The sequence below is a fragment of the Macaca fascicularis genome, chromosome 15 (assembly GCF_037993035.2).
Source record: "Macaca fascicularis isolate 582-1 chromosome 15, T2T-MFA8v1.1".
NCBI classification, from domain to species: Eukaryota; Metazoa; Chordata; class Mammalia; order Primates; family Cercopithecidae; genus Macaca; species Macaca fascicularis.
The window spans coordinates 102,658,298-102,675,493 of record NC_088389.1 but is presented as its reverse complement, the minus strand read 5'-3'; the positions used below and the strand labels follow the sequence as shown (position 1 = coordinate 102,675,493).

Sequence of the window (17,196 nt, the reverse complement as noted above, 5' to 3'; positions counted from 1 at the left end):
AATTTTAAATTCGCCTAAATATAAATTTTTCCAAATTTCCCTCAAAAATGGCTATATTGTATTTTATGAGTTCATTGCTAAGAAAACTTCAGAAAGGTCAAAATAATGATAGTTTTGCCTTCTTTTCATTTCTTTATGCAATACACATGTTAAAAGAAAAAATTCAGCAGAATTACATTTAAAGGAGTTTAATTGAGCAATATATGATTCACGAATCAGGCAGCCCCCAGAATCACAGCAGATTCAGAGAGACTCCAGGCATGCCTCATGGTCAGAACAAATTTATAGACAAAAAAAGTAAAGTGCTGTACAGAAATAGGAAGGGAGGTACAGAAACAGCTGGGATTGGTTACAGGTTAGTATTTGCCTTATTTGAACACAGTTTGAACATTCAGCAGTGTATGAATGGTTGAAGTATGGCTGCTGGGATTGGCCAAGACTCAGCTATTGTTACAGGTGTCTACTCCTAAGTTAGGCTTTCAATCTTGTCTACCTATTAAATTAGGTTGCAGTTCATGCACAATGACTCAAATATAGATATAGGGAGTCCTTATCAGGCTATCTTTAGTTCACTTTAACAAACACAATTCCCAGAAACAATCATTCAAACAAATCACTCAAACAATTCTGGCCATAAATATACCACAACTAATCATTTTAGTGGAAACTATGGTCAAATAAAAACACAGGTCACCATTGTTTACATGTTTCTTGATAAAGGAGACAATACACTTCTTAAAAATATTACTATTGGGTGGGCACAGTGGTTCATGCCTGTAATCCCAGCACCTTGGGAGGACCAGGCAGGAGAATTGCTTGAGCCCAGGAATTAGAGAACAGCCTTGGCAACATAGAGAGACTCCATCTATACAAAAAACAAAAATTAGCCAGGGTGGGCGTGCACACCACCTACCAGAGTGTAGGAGTTCCAGCTACTCAGAGGCTAAGTTGGGAGGATCACTTTAGCACTGGCAATAAACACCAGTTTGGGAAACTGGAGACCTTGATTCTAGCCCACCCTTGACATGTCCTTGTCATGCTGAGAGACAAGACTAGCTGGATTTCCTAGGCCAACTAAGAATCTCTAAGCCTAGCTGGGCCAACTAAGAATCTCTAAGCCTAGCTGGGATGGGGCTTGCAGCTTAGCTCACACCCAACCAATCAGGTAGTAAAGAGAGCTCACTAAAATGCTAATTAGGCAAAAGCAGGAGGTAAAGAAATAGCCAATCATCTATCACCTGAGAGCACAGTGGGAGGGACGATGATCAGGATATAAATCCAGGCATTCTAGCTGGCAAGGGCTACCCTCTTTGGGTCCCCTCCCTTTGTATGGGAGCTCTGTTTTCACTCTATTAAATCTTGCAACTGCACTCTCTTCTGGTCTGTGTTTCTTAGGGCTTGAGCTGAGCTTTTGCTTGTTGTCCACCACTGCTGTTTGCCGCTGTCGCAGACCTGCCACTGACTTCCATCCCTCTGGATCCGGCAAAGCATCTGCTGTGCTCCTGATCCAGGGAGGCGCCCACTGCCACTCCCGATTGGGCTAAAGGCTTGCCATTGTTCCTGCATGGCTAAGTGCCTGGATTTGTCCTAATTGAGCTGAACACTAGTCACCGGGTTCCATGGTTCTTTTCCATGACCCACAGCTTCTAATAGAGCTTTAACACTCACTGTATGGCCCAAGATTCTATTCGTTGGAATCTGTGAGGCCAAGAACCCCAGGTCAGAGAACACAAGGCTTGCCACCCCATCTTGGAAGTGGCCCGCCACCATCTTGGGAGCTCTGGGAGCAAGGATCCCCCCGGTAACAATGTAATCTCTGAAAGTCACTTTAAGTTCTCTGAGTCTCATTTTTTATAATGGGTACTAAAAGTCCTGGCAGCTTAGCATGAACAAAACAGTAGCATCAAATTATACTAGTAATCACTGAATCATCCCTTCCACAACCCCAGTTAAAAAACAAAAAACCCTTAAGATTTTTTTAAGATACTGTTGTCATAGTAACACAACTTTTTTTTTTTTGAGATGAAGTTTCACTTTTGTCCCCCATGCTGGAGTGCAATGGTGAGATCTCGGCTCACTGCAACCTCTACTTCCCGGGTTCAAGCGATTCTCATGCCTCAGCCTCCTGAGCAGCTGGGATTATAGCCACGCACCACTACACCCAGCTAATTTTTGTATTTGTAGTAGAGACAGGGTTTCACCATGTTGGCCAGGCTGGTCTCGAACTCCTGACCTCAAGTGATCCGCCTGCCTTGGCCTCCCAAAGTGCTAGGATTACAAGCCTGAGCCACTGCGCCCAGCCAGTAACACAACTTTTTATATTGTATGATTAAACATATCAACATCTGGAAAATCTGTTTGAAGGAAGTAAAATTTATCCTCTACCTTCTTAGGGTTTCCCTTTGAGACTGACATAAAATAGATTATTACTTGCTAGAAATAAAAGACTTTACGTGATTACAACTCTTCTGGCACTGCCTTCATTTCCTGGTTATTACACTTTAACCTTTAACATAATTCAGTTCCTGCTGTACTCTCATGTATGTGATGACGAGGTACTTTCGTAAACAGTGAGCCACAGTACTCCACCCTTGGTGTACAAAACAGAAACACAACATTGCTGAAGTTACATAAAGTCTTATTTGCCTGCAATGGCTCTAAGTAATCTGTACTCAACATAGCAAGATCATAAAACTTTACTATGGGATTACATGATATGCTACTTAGAGAATGCTTTTAAGGAAACAATACCCCCAAATTCTAAGTACCTCGAGTATAAGAAGTTATTACACAATTCACTTCCTTGTGTCCCTAGATTACAAGTTTGAAAGTAAATGAAGAGGTATACAAAGTATACTGCCTTGTCTTAATGTAGTAGACAAGTAGATTACAATACTTCTTAGTTTTATTTTTTGAGACAGGGTCTCATCTGTCGCCCAGGCTGGAGTACAGTAGTACAATCACAGCTCATTGAAGCCTCAACTTCCCAGGCTTGAGCAAACCTCACACCTTGGCCTCCAGAATAGCTGGAACTATAGGAGCAGTCACCACGTCCAGCTATTTTTTTCTATTTTTTGTAGTGACAGGGTCTCACTATGTTGCCCAAGTTGGTCTAGCACTTTTGGGCTCAAGGCATCCTCTAGCCTTGGCCTCCCAAAGTACTGGGTTTACAGCCAATAATTCATAACGGGTACAAAATATTTACCTCTGACCAAGTGTAGTTTAGGAAAAATAAAAAATAAAAATTATTCAATACTTTAGGGCAGCCAATTTTAAATCAAAGCATGAACTGGAGTCTTCGTGAAATGGAGCGGCATTGATGGAACTAATAAAAGCTCTCTACTGCTTTCACCTTTAAAGACAGTCAGACCATGGTTGTGGGCAACAGTAAAGCCACAGTTTACGGTTATTTTATACTATAATGTGATACAAAGAACTATCAATGACTAAAACCCCACTCTAGGACATTTTAATACTCTTGGAATGTGGTGACACAAATTTTTTTTTTTTTCTGGAGGCAGAGTCTTGCTTTGTTGCCCAGGCTGGAGTGCAGTGACACAATCTCAGCTCACCATAACCTCCACCTCCCAGGTTCAAGCGATTCTCCTGCCTCAGCCTCCTGAGTAGCTGGGACTACAGGCACATGCCACCATGCCCGGCTAATTTTTGTATTTTTAGTAGAGATGGGGTTTCACTATGTTGACCAGACTGGTCTCGAGCTTCTGACCTCGTGATCTGCCCGCCTCGGCCTCCCAAAGTGCTGGGATTACAGGCGTGAGCCACTGCACCTGGCCGTGGTGACACAATTTTCAAATCACTAATTAACCTTCAGAGCCTCAGCCTATTATAAGAAATGCTGGAGGCCAGGCGTGGTGACTCACACCTGTAATCCCAGCACTTTGGGAGCCCGAGGTGGGCGGATCACCCGAGGTCAGGAGTTTGAGACCAGCCTGACCAACATGGAGAAATTCCATCTCTACTGAAAATACACAAATAGCCGGGCGTGGTGGTACATGCCTGTAATCCCAGCTACTTGGGAGGCTGAGGCAGGAGAATCACTGGATCCTGGGAGGCAGAAGTTGTGGTGAGGCGAGATTGCGCCACCGCACTCCAGCTTGGGCAACAAGAGAAAAATTCCGTCTGAAAAAAAAAAAAAATGCTGAAACTGAAAAACGGCCGATGTGTATTGCCACACTGGTAAACATGAAGGAACAGATAGATATGTAGAATATGGCCGGGTGCGGTGGCTTGCGCCTGTATCCCAGCACTTTGTGGCAGATCACTTGAGGTCAGGAGTTCGAGACTAGCCTGGCCAACATGATGAAACCCCATCTCTACTACAAACACAAAAATTAGCCAGGCATGGTGGCAGGCGCCTGAAATTCCAGCTACTCGGGAGGCTGAGGCAGAGGTTGCAGTCAGCCGAGATCACACCACTGCCCTCCAGCCTGGGTGACAGAGAGAGACTCTGTCTCAAAAAACAAAAACAAACAAAAAAGACCTATAAAATGTAACTGTTTACTTTTGTTTGACAAAAGAACAAAAATAATAACCCAGTTTTTAAAACCTAGAAATCCAGACCCTAAGCCAACTTTCCTAGTTTTCTTTTCATTTCATGTATATTCAAAATAGACCAAAACCTCCTTTTGATAGGCAACTTTGATTACTGTTCATGGATCACCAAAAGTTATGCAATGAGAAAAAAAAAAGTAACAAGAGCAAATGAATGAAGAAATGATAATTTATGTGGAACCAAAAAACAGGACATATGAAGACTGCCCGGGATTATTTGTATTGTCTATGAAAGTCAAAGGGATTCTTGTTGATTTTCCCTCCATTCCCTGGTCGCTCCTCACAGGGTTTCCTATAAACATTATTCATTCCACTCTTCCACCTTTAAGTCTTTTCTAGACCTGTTTCTCTTGGTTTCACTTTATTCTTCTGTAGTCTTACCTTGTGTCCTCTGCATCTCTTTCTCCTTTTACTCACACCTAGCACTTTTTGCAACCTGCCGAGTTATCTGTGGAGTCTCTCTCTCTAAACAGATGGTAAATTCCTGGGTGTCACGATTCATTTGCTGTCTTCTTTTGACATACAACACAGTGTCTTGTATATTGAGGATGGCATTTAAAATAATTGTAAATTGAACCGTTTCCTATCTGTCATCTTTAACAATTTTGTTTTTGCTCAGAAATTAAGAGCTCTGTTTGGAATAGTATTCCCCAATATAACCATGGACTCTTCCTAGAGATAATTTTGTTCTTAATACAACTAGTGAATTATAGTAAATTATCTTTCACATCCAGTCCAGATTCTTGGTTCTTGTAGGTTACAGCAGACCTGGTTACACGAGACAAGGTGTTCTGACAGGTATTATCTTCATTCTATAAAGGAAAACTCTACTTAGTTAGGGAACTGACATTAAAATAAAAGCCAGCAATAAGATTATGAAACTTTAAAAAATCTAGATGCTCGTTTTGAATATACTGTTTACTAGCTGTGTACAGGGTAAGACACCTAAGTTTTCTAAGGCCACCTCCTTATCTGTTCTTGTTACCTCTACAGGGTTGTTATTAGAATCCAACATATGTGAGAGGTTTGAAAATGTTAAATTTGGCCAGGTGGCTCATGCCTGTAATCCCAGCACTTTGGGAGGCCGAGGCAGGCGGATCATCTGAGGTTGGGAGTTCGAGACCAGCTTGACCAACAGGAGAATCTCTGTCTCTACTAAAAATACAAAATTAGCCGGGCATGGTGGTGCATGCCTGTAATCCCAGCTACTCGGGGGGCTGAGGCAGGAGAATCATTTGAACCTGGGAGGCAGAGGTTGCGGTGAGCCGAAATCGTGCCATTGCACTCCAGCCTGGGCAACAAGAGTGAAACTCTGTCCCAAAAAAGAAAAAAAAAAAAAAGAAGAAAATGTTAAATTTAAAATAAATATCTTATTTGTCCACTCTGAACTCAAATTCCGGGGTTAAAATATATAATATATATGATGTGGCAGCCACTGGCTTTTGGCCCCTTAAATTTTTGTTAAAAATAATTGACAAGAGGTGGATTGACTCATAGGAGAAAAGGCTATAAATTTACTTAATGTGCATACACAGGAACTTTCAGAATGAAGATCCAACTTCTCAATAGTTACAGAAACTTTATACCATCTTGAGGTTACAGAAAGAACGGGGGCTTAGATTCTGGTAAAACTGAGCAGGGAAGAGGTTTGGCCATCAAAGGTGGCCTGGTTATGTAGAGGAGCCTCCCTCAGAGAGACTTTTAAAGGTGTCCTGCTCTCAATCTCTCCTGGATCTGGGGAAAGAAAGAGAAAGGGGAGGGGGCATGACTGTATTAATGGAGATTCTATACAGATACAAATTTTCCCCACTTAAGACAGATTTGCAAGGCCACTTCTTTCAGGATGGTGAAGTGGCAGCCATTTCAAAATACGTCAAATAAATATATTTTGAGGGTAAAATATTTTAATTACTGGCCAGGCATGGTGGCTCACGCCTGTAATCCCAGCACTTTGGGAGGCCGAGGCGGGCAGATCACCTGAGGTCAAGAGTTCGAGACCAGCCTGACCAACATGTAGAAACCTCTTCTCTACTAAAAATACAAAATTAGCCAGGCGTGTTGGCACATGCCTACAATCCCAGCTACCTGGGAGGCTGAGGCGGGAGAATGGCTTGAACCCGGGAGGCAGAGGGTGCGGTGAGCAGAGATCATGCCATTGCACTCCAGACCGGGCAACAAGAGTGAAACTCTGTCTCAAAAAAAAAAAAAAATATATATATACACACACACACACACACACACACACATATATACACACACACACACACACACACACACACACACACACATATATTTTAATTACCTTCAATGACCTCCTTAGACAGGCCAGCTTGAAGTATTTGGGATCTTTTCCTTTCCTTTTACCCTATTTCCCCAAACCACACCAGCTTCCTGAACATTCTCTGAAGAATTCCAGCAATAATACTCAAAATTCCCACCAATAAAATATGATTTCTAGTTTTAAGGGATTTCGTAAGGGTTCTGGTTTCAACCTTTTACACTTAAAATTCCACTAGAAAGGATACATCATTCAGACCTTAAATAGTACCGAAGCTACTTCTACATTCCAATTCTTACCAATAACTATTTTATTGATCTAAGACATATTCTCTGCAGTGCCATTCCTAATCCTTATTTGTGGAAGTGATGCTGTATCATGACTCATGGTGGGAAAAACATACACAACTGCGCGGGTTTTCTCAGTTATTTATAGTAGATCTTTACCATGTTTATGAGGAATGAGGAGGAAGGAGAGAGAAAAGACCTGAACTACTGTTGAAGTATTTACTACCTTTTAATTGTGCTTGGATTCTGGAAAATGGCATTTGTTTTTTGACTATCTTCATCTTAATAACCTCTGCCATCACAAACTTACCTGATTTTTTAAATAAACTACACATAGGTACACACACATCTAAAGAGAGGAACAGGCTAACAATGAAGGTTTAATCATTTAATATATCTTTCTCCTGTTGTATTTCAGAACTAATTTTCCTTCCTAATTTATTATGTTCTTTGCAGCAGTAAGTAATCAGTTTTTCACTGGGTAATATGATATTTAATAATTACTTATTTCAATGACATTGATTGAGATTTCACCTGGAGTTTGGTACAAAATTTAACTCAATGCTTAAAAATACAAATTCTTCTCTCTTAGCCAATAAATCTTTAAAATGTAATGAATACAACTGATATGAACTTCATCTTCTATTTCCACTTAGTCTGATACCCTAAGTTAATAACAAAAATAATGGGTGAAATTTGGGGCAGGATGTGAAGGGGCTTGATAATCTATCAACTGGATAAACAATCACATTGCTAGGTTAGTTTAAGTGGTAAACATAAAACTACAGAAAGTCAGTCTTGGCCGGTGCTGTAGCTCATGACTATAATCCCAGCACTTTGGGAGGCCAAGGTGGGCAAAGGTCAGGAGTTCGAGACCAGCCTGGCCAACATGGTGAAAACCTGTCTCTACTTAAAAAAAAAAAAAGTCAGTCTTCAGGGAATAAACACACAAATTAAACACTCAATTTTAACCAAGACCTTTTACATTCTATAGTGTTTCTCCTTGTCATATGTTCTATCATGAAGGCACTCAACTTTGTTCATTTCTCTTTAGTTATTTCTTTTTAGAAAATATCACCAACTCAAAGACTTCTCTGGCTATGACCCTAGTATAGACTAAGAATCCCTTATCTAAAATATTTGGGATGAGAAGTGTTCAGACGTGTTTTTTCCCCCCCAGGTTTTGGAATATTTGCTAATACTAATAGTTAAGCATCCCAAATCCAAAAATCTGAAGTCAGAAATGCTCCTATTAGCATATCCTTCGAGCATTATGTTGGCACTCAAAAAGTTTCAGATTTTAGGACATTTTGGATTGGAATTTGGGACGTTCAAACTGTATTATAAAATATAAAGTTTTTGTGGGCCGGGTGCAGTGGCTCACACCTGTAATTCCAGCACTTTGGGAGGCCGAGGCGGGCAGATCACCTAAGGTCGGGAGTTCGAGACCAGCCTGACCAACATGGAGAAACTCCGTCTCTACTAAAAATACAAAATTAGCTGGGCATGGTGGCCCATGCCTGTAATCCTACCTAGTCCAGAGGCTGAGGCAGGAGAATCTGGGAGGTGGAGGTTGTGGCGAGCCAAGATCGCGCCATTACACTCCAGCCTGGGCAACAAGAGCCAAATTCCGTCTCAAAAAAAAAGAAAAAAAGAAAAAAAGAAAAGCTTTTGTGTTCCCCTTCCTATTACCAATTGTGATACCCAATGCTTATTAGCATGTAAACAGTTGTTTTATTAGAAGATTCTACAATAAGGCATATAATATTTAGATATCCTGAAATAAACATATTCTTTAAAGAAGAAAAAACATGCAAAAATCCTTTCATAGTAATGCATTAAAAAAAATCCATTTACTTTTCATTGACTACAAATTTATTTATTTGTAAAATAAATGGATTTGTATCCATTTATTTTTCTTTTTCGTTGACTACAAACATATCAAAATGGAGGCAAGTCAAAGTGTTTAAAACATATGGACTGTAAAAATTAGCCATTTAAATCATGGATCTCCATTCAGATGCCACAAATTCAGATTACATGGAGATCAAGGACTCCGTTTGTACTGATCACTGCATATAGCATACATTATTCCTCAGGTACCTCCTAGTGAGTGGTATGCTCAGCTTCTAAGCACTGAGAACAAGTACAGCTTGGATGGTTGCAGATGGAATCTACTGATAAATTAAATTTGGCCTAAAGCTGCCTGGGTACATATTTTAAGTTTGGCCTAAAGGTTTCTCTCTATATACTGAACTGTAAGATAACTTGATGTGTAAACTGTAACCTACTACTGTAACAGTAACCAAGTCTCGGCCAACCAGTCAGCCAACTTTTCAAAGTAGGTTCAAATAAGGCAAATGCCAAGCTGTAACCAATCCAGCTGTTTATGTACTTCAGTTTTCTGTAAGGTCATTTTCCTTTTTCTGTCCAAAAACGTTATTGAAGTACAGGGAAGCCCTGGGAGTTGTTCTGAAACTACTCTGGTTCTGGGGGCTGCCTGATTCTTCAATCATTCTTTGCGCAATTAAATTCTGTTAAATCTAATTTGTCTAAAGTTTTTTTTTTTTTTTTTTAAACATAACCTATCTAAATTGTGATTACAACTAGTTTAAGGAGACTCTGATTTCCTTGAGTGCTTGCTCAATGAACAAATATAAGTAATGAATGCCAATTGATAGACACATACAATAATACAAGGCCAAGAACTGAGTGCAAGAAACTATCACGAATTTAACCATAAACTGGCCAATGTATCTCTCTGTTCACTAATTTATTTTCATTGAAAAATGAGGACAGTGATACTCTATTAAGCAACATTTTAGGGGTACAGAAATTCTTCCCTTTAAAAATAGAGGCTAAAAACAGGAAAGGGGTTGGTTAATAAAATACTATCTCTAATGTCTTGGTTTGGCTAATTTAGTTATAAGAAAGCTAGGGAGCAAGCACATGGTTAGGAAGGCAGCCTTATTGTGGCATAACTATCAGAGGTGTGTGAACCAGAGCAACTCCATCTTGAATAGGAGCTGGGTAGAATGAGGCTGAGACCTACTGGGCTGCATTCCCAGATGGTTATTAAGGCATTCTAAGTCACAGAATAAGACAGGAGATTAGCACAAAGTAGAGGTCATAAAGACCTTGCTGATAAAACAGGCTGCAGTAAAGAAGCTGGCTAAAACCCACCAAAACCAAGATGGCCACTAGAATGTCCTCTGGTTATCCTCACTGCTACACTCCCACTAGCACCATTACAGTTTACGAACGCCATGGCAATGTCGAGAAGCTACCCTACATGGTCTAAAAAGGAGAGACATGAATAATCCACCCCTTGTTTAGCATATCAAGAAATAACCATAAAAATGGGCAACCAGCAGCCCTCGGCGCTGCTCTGTCTATGGAGTAGCCATTCTTTTATTCTTCTACTTTCTTAATAAACTTGCTTTCACTAGATCCAAGAACCCTTTCTTGGGGTCTGGATTGGGACCCCTGTCCTGTAACATAACCTATTTGGCAACATTTCAGTCCTCCATCTCATTTTCTCCCAAACAGCAACACCTTTTTCCCTACGGTCTAGAGGACCCCCTCCCTCTGACCAACCAATCCCCCCAGCCAACTCTCACATTATAGTAGACATGTAAAAGCAGAACTTCTCTGGTGACAAAGCTCTCTCAGCCTCCTGCTGCTGGAGTCCCACCCATCACCACTGGAGCTCATGACTCAACTTATGTAAAATATGCTTTTTTTTTTTTGAGCTGGGGTCTTGCTCTGTTACCCAGGCCAGAGTGCAGTGATGTGATCACAGCTCACTGCAGCCTTGACTGCCCAGGCTCAAGTGATCTTTCAGCCTCAGTGTCCTGCCTCAGCCTCTCCAGCAGCTAGGACCACAGGTGCGCGTCAGCATGCCTGGCTAATTTTTAAAATTATTTGTAGAGATGAGGTCTCGCTATGTTGCCCAGCCTAGTCTCAAACTCCTAGAATCAAGTGATCCTCCTGCCTTAGCTTCTCAAAGTGCTGGGATTACAGGTGTGAGCGACTGTGCCTGCCTCCCTCCCCCACTTTTTTTTAAACCACTGGTTTAGTCAACTCTGAACCCACAGAGGTATTTGAGTAGAGGTGAGATGAGATGCAAAAGAGAGAGGAGAATTCACTTATTCAATGCAATGGAGTATGAATACGTAAGGGGTACACTTGGGCCATCAGCGGGAATAAAAGTTGAGAGGCAATAAATCTGGAGGGGTTAAATACCTGGATGTGAGGGCCAGAAGAGTGACTCTGTTCAATTAAAATATTCAATGAAAAGGAAAGTTTTTTAAGGAATAAAGCATCCTCATGACATGAAACTCTCAGGCTAGACATCTCTAGAGTAATGCTGGTTCCAAGGCTGGTTATATTAGCTCTTTCCTCCTTCACTTGAAATATTTTTATGATAAAATCTACTTTCAATGAATATTTATCACACAGCAAGTAAGGTCTGGGCTCCCTTCTCCCCATTTAGGGCAGTTCCGTTTTAGCCTGTTGTATTTATGGGACTCCTGGATAAGTGTTTTATTAAAGAATTTGACAGCTGAAAAGTTTGAAAACCACTGAACTAAGATACAGGATGTTTTAGTGCCTTGGTTTTGTGGGTATCTATCTATTCGGTACAGAGCAAGGCTTCTCAACCAAGACACTCTTGACATGTTGAACTGGATATTTCTTTATTGTGGTGGGCTGTCCTGTCAACTGTGGGATGTTTAGCAGCATACCTGGTCTCTTTACACTATGTGTCAGTAGCACCCTTCCTGGGGGACAAACTCCATCCTCAAGCCACCTCCTTATTTGAGAACCACTGAATGTAAAGAATTCACAGGTTCAGTTCCAAACTCAGACTCCAATCTGTTTGAGGGCTGTGCTGTTTTATACCAGCTTCTCCTTTCTTTTCTACTGCTATGGCAAGGTTAAACATGGGGTAACGTTATAATGCTGGTGATTTTTTTTTTTTAATAGGTAGAAAAGAAAAGAAGCAGGCTTGAGATTCTCACATAAATGGGGGTATTTGCCTACCACATTTCTAAATTAATAGGAGAAAAGGTTGCTTGGTTACCTGAAATAAGAGTCAAAAAAGGTTTCTAAGTACCAGCATAGGCATTTCAGGGCCTCAAAGCAAAAATCTATTTGTCTTTCCACAGGTATATGTATTAAAAATTAAAAGCAGGCTGGGCTGGGTGCAGTGGCTCATGCCTGTAATCCCAGCACTTCGGGAGGTTAAGGTGGGCGGATCACGAGGTCATGAGATCCAGACCATCCTGGCTAACACGGTGAAACCCTGTCTCTACTAAAAACACAAAAAAATTTAGCCGGGTGTGGTGGCAAGCACCTGTAGTCCCAGCTACTCGGGAGGCTGAAGCAGGAGAATAGTGTGAACCCAGGAAGCGGAGCTTGCAGCGAGCTGAGATTGTGCCACTGCACTCCAGCCTGGGCGACAGAGCAAGATTCCATCTCAAAAAATAAAAAAATAAAAAATAAAAAAATAAAAGCAGGGTGGTCCTCAGCAGGATATGTGATACTCAACAGCAGACAATATCCATAAACAAGATAGGTGACATTTGTAAAAATTAATGAAGCATTAGGTCCAGGTGAAGAGGAGAAAAGGACTTTTTGAATTGAATAATACAATGCTGAGAAATCACTGAGAGAAAAGGAAAACAAGGCTTTGGAATCCAATCAATTTTCATTTGAATCTTAACCTCCATCTGCTTTACTTTTGTCTTGGGTAAGAAGTATAATCTTTCTGAGCCCAGAATAAAGAAAAGAAATAATTTCATTTGGCCCTGCACTGCTTGAGGAAAGGGACAAAATCTTTTAAACATTTATATTTCTAGTACCTGGAAAAATAGATAAATGTCTATAATGACTTTTAAATATAAAAATATCAAGATTCCTTCCTTAAGATGTATACAAATTATTTAATATATTTTTACGTTTATTTTTTTCATAGGTATTACTGACTAGGATTGTTTTATATTTATAAGATCTCTTGTTTCTCCAATAATTCAGCTCCATATTGAGATTATTTACAGTGTTCATGAGTGACCTGGGATTGACCAGGAATGGTAATGAACAGTTTTCATTTATTTTGGGGTTCTTTTTCAAAAGTAAAAAACAAGGCACTTGAAAAATAAAACTTTATACAAAAAGATTTAGACTTTTCCTGAACCCTAGTTCTTACATATATGAATAATCTTAAAGTCTGAATCCTCTTATTCAGGTCTAACAATATTAACGCCATTCTGTGTCAAGGGAGATGTTGACAGCACATTGCAGCCCTCCCCCAGGGAGCAGTAGGTACTGGCCTTAAGAAATGGGTGGGGGGATCCTGGTACAGATTGTGCTGACTTCTAATTAAGGGTGGCGGTTGGTCTTGGTGCTTGTATCTTTAGGAGCTTATCACTTTATTTCTATAAATACCTAAAGCTTTGAGTAGTCAGAGATATTTATCTCATTACGTCAAAGGACAGTACCAGTGTCACACTGTTTATATATTGCTGATAAATGAGATGCTTTTTAACCCCCGTCTTTCATAGCCATCATCCTATCCTCCTCCAGTACATACATAATTTTCAATTCATCTCTCTTCCAACTTAAGTTAGGACATCTATTCTTTTCTAAAAAGTCTCTGGAGATGGTCCAGGATTGTATTCAGTAACTGAGAGAAAATTCCATAAAGAACATGTTTATAAAAATACTGCAGCATGTCACCTTACCGCAAAAAGAAAAAGAGAAACGTGAAATATTCTGTCAGCTACAAACACAGTATAATTTTTGTTTCACATGGTTGAAACAGGTAAGTTTGAAGAGTTTAGATGTCAAACTCTTTTTCTTTGATTTAACTTTTGGCATCGGATCCCATGAACAAATGGAAATTTGCTAATTAACGTGTGGTTTTTGGTGATTCACAATATAAACAAATGGGAGAATAAGTTTTAATTTTTCCAATAGCCAGGATATTATTACTTCTAAAAGAAATGTCACTTATAAAAAGCCCCATCATACCCTATATTTTATGTTGTGCAGAACTTTTCTTTATCTACATCATTTAGTTACATAATTTGTGGCAACAGACAGACGCATGAAACAATATTCAACATTTTAACTGATGGAAATACTCAGCATGCCAGAAAAATAAATCTTTATACAAAAGAGATATCCAAGGCCAGACATGGTGGCTCATGCCTGTAACTCCAGCACTTTGGGAAGCTGAGGCGGGAGGATCACGAGGTCAGGAGTTTGAGATCAGCCTGGCCAACATAGTGAAACTGTCTCTACTAAAAATACAAAAATTAGCCGGGCACAGTGGCATGTGCATGCCTGTAGTCCCAGCTACTCTGGAGGCTGAGGCAGGAGAATTGCTTGAACCCAGGAGGCGGAGGCTGCAGTAAGCCAAGACCACACCATTGCATTCCAACCTGGGCAACAGAGTGAGACTCTGTCTCAAAAAAACAAAAACAAAAACAAAGACAAAAGATATATCCAGTAAAATTCATATACAAACCCTAACAAATGACAAATTTAATTCATAAGTGACTAGCTTGAACACAACATTAAACATTTTAAGACAAGTAATGCTACCATCAGCATCAGCAATGGATTCAAATCCCTTACAATGTTGGCCAAGTCTTAATACACAGAGAAAGTAAAGTGAATGAATATAAGTGAGTTTTACTTTCTATAACACTCTCAATCCTGGATTGGAGCTTGAAAGCTAGAATTTCCAATATGTCTAATGTGCCATGTGTTCAGGACCATCTGAAATACATGATGTTCTAGTCCAGGCAAGTAACGCCCTAAGTAATATGTTCAGACTGATGGGATTCAGAACACACTACCCCAAAATATGGTGCCTTGGCATATTTAGTATTTTGAGCTGAAGAAATGTGACAAATAGCAAATGTAGGAAGGACTCTCTGATCCACCCCTGAAGTAGGCCATAAGACCCTAATATGAGAGGTGCGCTTCCTATACCTAGAGGAAAGGACCATGCTTATCTCTAAAAACGGAGGAACAGTAAGAGGAATCTGAATGAACAAGCCCTGCTTTTAGTTTACTACGCTTAGCTCATACCCCTTTGTTTTTGTTCCCTATCACATTTTCCCCATGATTTTCCACTCCTCATCAAACTTAGCATAAAAACACACAGGTTTACCCTTTCTTTGGGTCTTTGTTTTCTTTTGAAGGCTTTGGTGTCACAAAAAGCTTACATTAAATAAATCTGTATATTTTTCTCTTGTTAATCTGGTTTTTGTTACAAAGCCAAGGATGAGAACTTAGACTGGTAGAAGGAAAGGACCTTTTTCCTCCTCTACAAGATCTTGTTTTAATGTCATGAGAAAAAAACAAAATACATAAGTTCAGAAGTTCTCCAGCAAACTATAGCATCTGGAAAATTTACAATAACTGATGTGATCTTTTACACACTGACACATTCAAAATGAAGATAAACATATAGGATTTAGCACATATTAAAGGTAAGAGATTTAAATACTGATGATGGATAAGGCAGGAATGTTTTAAAATCATTTCCTTTGTTACACAGCGCTAATCTATTAAAATGCTATGACTACATAAATGTTGTTTATTGCCTATACTTCAAATTCTTTTAGGAAACAACACTATAAAGAGAAAATGGAGATGGATGACGAAATCTTAAAATACCTTTATAGGAATAAAAACTTGTTGAAAATATTCAGAAAGCTACAAATCTTGTATGAGGACTATTAACTAAAACTACATGATTTATTTTGCAATCAACATCTAATTACTCTAGCAGAGAACACAATTAATTCATTCATGGAAGTCTAAAATTGGGTAATGCAAATAGTTGCCAAATTTCCTTACTGCTAATTTGGGCCACTAAGCATAAAACTCATCAGACTTGTTTAAAAGTGTTTTCTTTTGGGAGGAAATGTAGAGAACAGGAAGAAAAGACTAAAAGGAGCAAGAAGCTGGTAAAACTATTTAAAAGCGGGGGGTGGCTCATGCCTGTAATCCCAGCACTTTTGGAGGCCGAGGTGGGTGGATCACTTGAGGTCAGGAGTTCGAGACCGGCCTGGCCAGCACGGTGAAATCTTGTCCCTACCAAAAAACAAAAATTAGCCAGGCAGGGTGGCATGTACCTGTAGTCCCAGCTACTCAGGAGGCTGAGGTAGGAGAATTGCTTGAACCTGGGAGGCGGAGGTTGCAGTGATCTAAGATTATGTCACTGCACTCCAGCCTAGGCAACAGTGAGACCCTATCTCAAAATAAATAAATAAATAAATAAATAAAATAAAAGAGGGGTCAACTATACCTGTAATAAATACTAGACTGCTCCAAAACGGGGCACAGAAAAAACATCTAAAAAGCTTAAGTTAGTTTATCCTTCCTTGACACTTTTGCCTTTCAGTGTTTAAATATTTTGAAATAAACAAATTATTTTATATCTTGAGTTTTAGATTTGCAAAAGGCTGACGTAATTTTTTAGTATATATAAACAAAGGTCATATTATATCTATTATTTAGACTGATTTTCTAAATTGTAAGCAAAATTTTTTCCCATAAAGGAAGGAAGAATGCATTCAAAGAAGATGAAACTATTGAATAGTCAGAAAAATAAGGCAACAGTGAGCAAACATTGTTCAAATAGCTACTATGCAGATTACCAAATTAAATCTTATAATGTAAAAGGAACAATACTAATTTTTATTTAAGATTATCACTTTGCTCTTTCATGCAGCAATTACTCTCCAATATTTTCCTTACACAGCTCACCTGAAGGATGTCAGGGAGCTGTAGAGGATGCACAGAAGGCTGAATTACACAAGAGTTAAGGCTGGGAGTGGTGGCTCATGCCTATAATCCCAGCACTTTGGGAGGCCTAGGCAGGCAGATCACCTGAGGTCAGGAGTTTGAGGCCAGCCTGGCCAACATGGCGAAATCCCCGCCTCTACTAAAAATACAAAAAAATTAGCCAGGCGTGATGGCGGGTATCTGTAATGCCAGCTACTCAGGAGGCTGAGGCAGGAGAATCGCTTAAACCCGGGA

At 39.8% G+C, this 17,196-nt stretch overlaps 1 protein-coding gene across 2 annotated transcripts in view; it reads right to left on the bottom strand.

Moving 5' to 3' along the window:
* C15H9orf85 (chromosome 15 C9orf85 homolog) overlaps nt 1-17,196 on the bottom strand; it is a 64,334-nt gene that overhangs the window by 12,727 nt on the left and 34,411 nt on the right. The window lies entirely within an intron of this gene.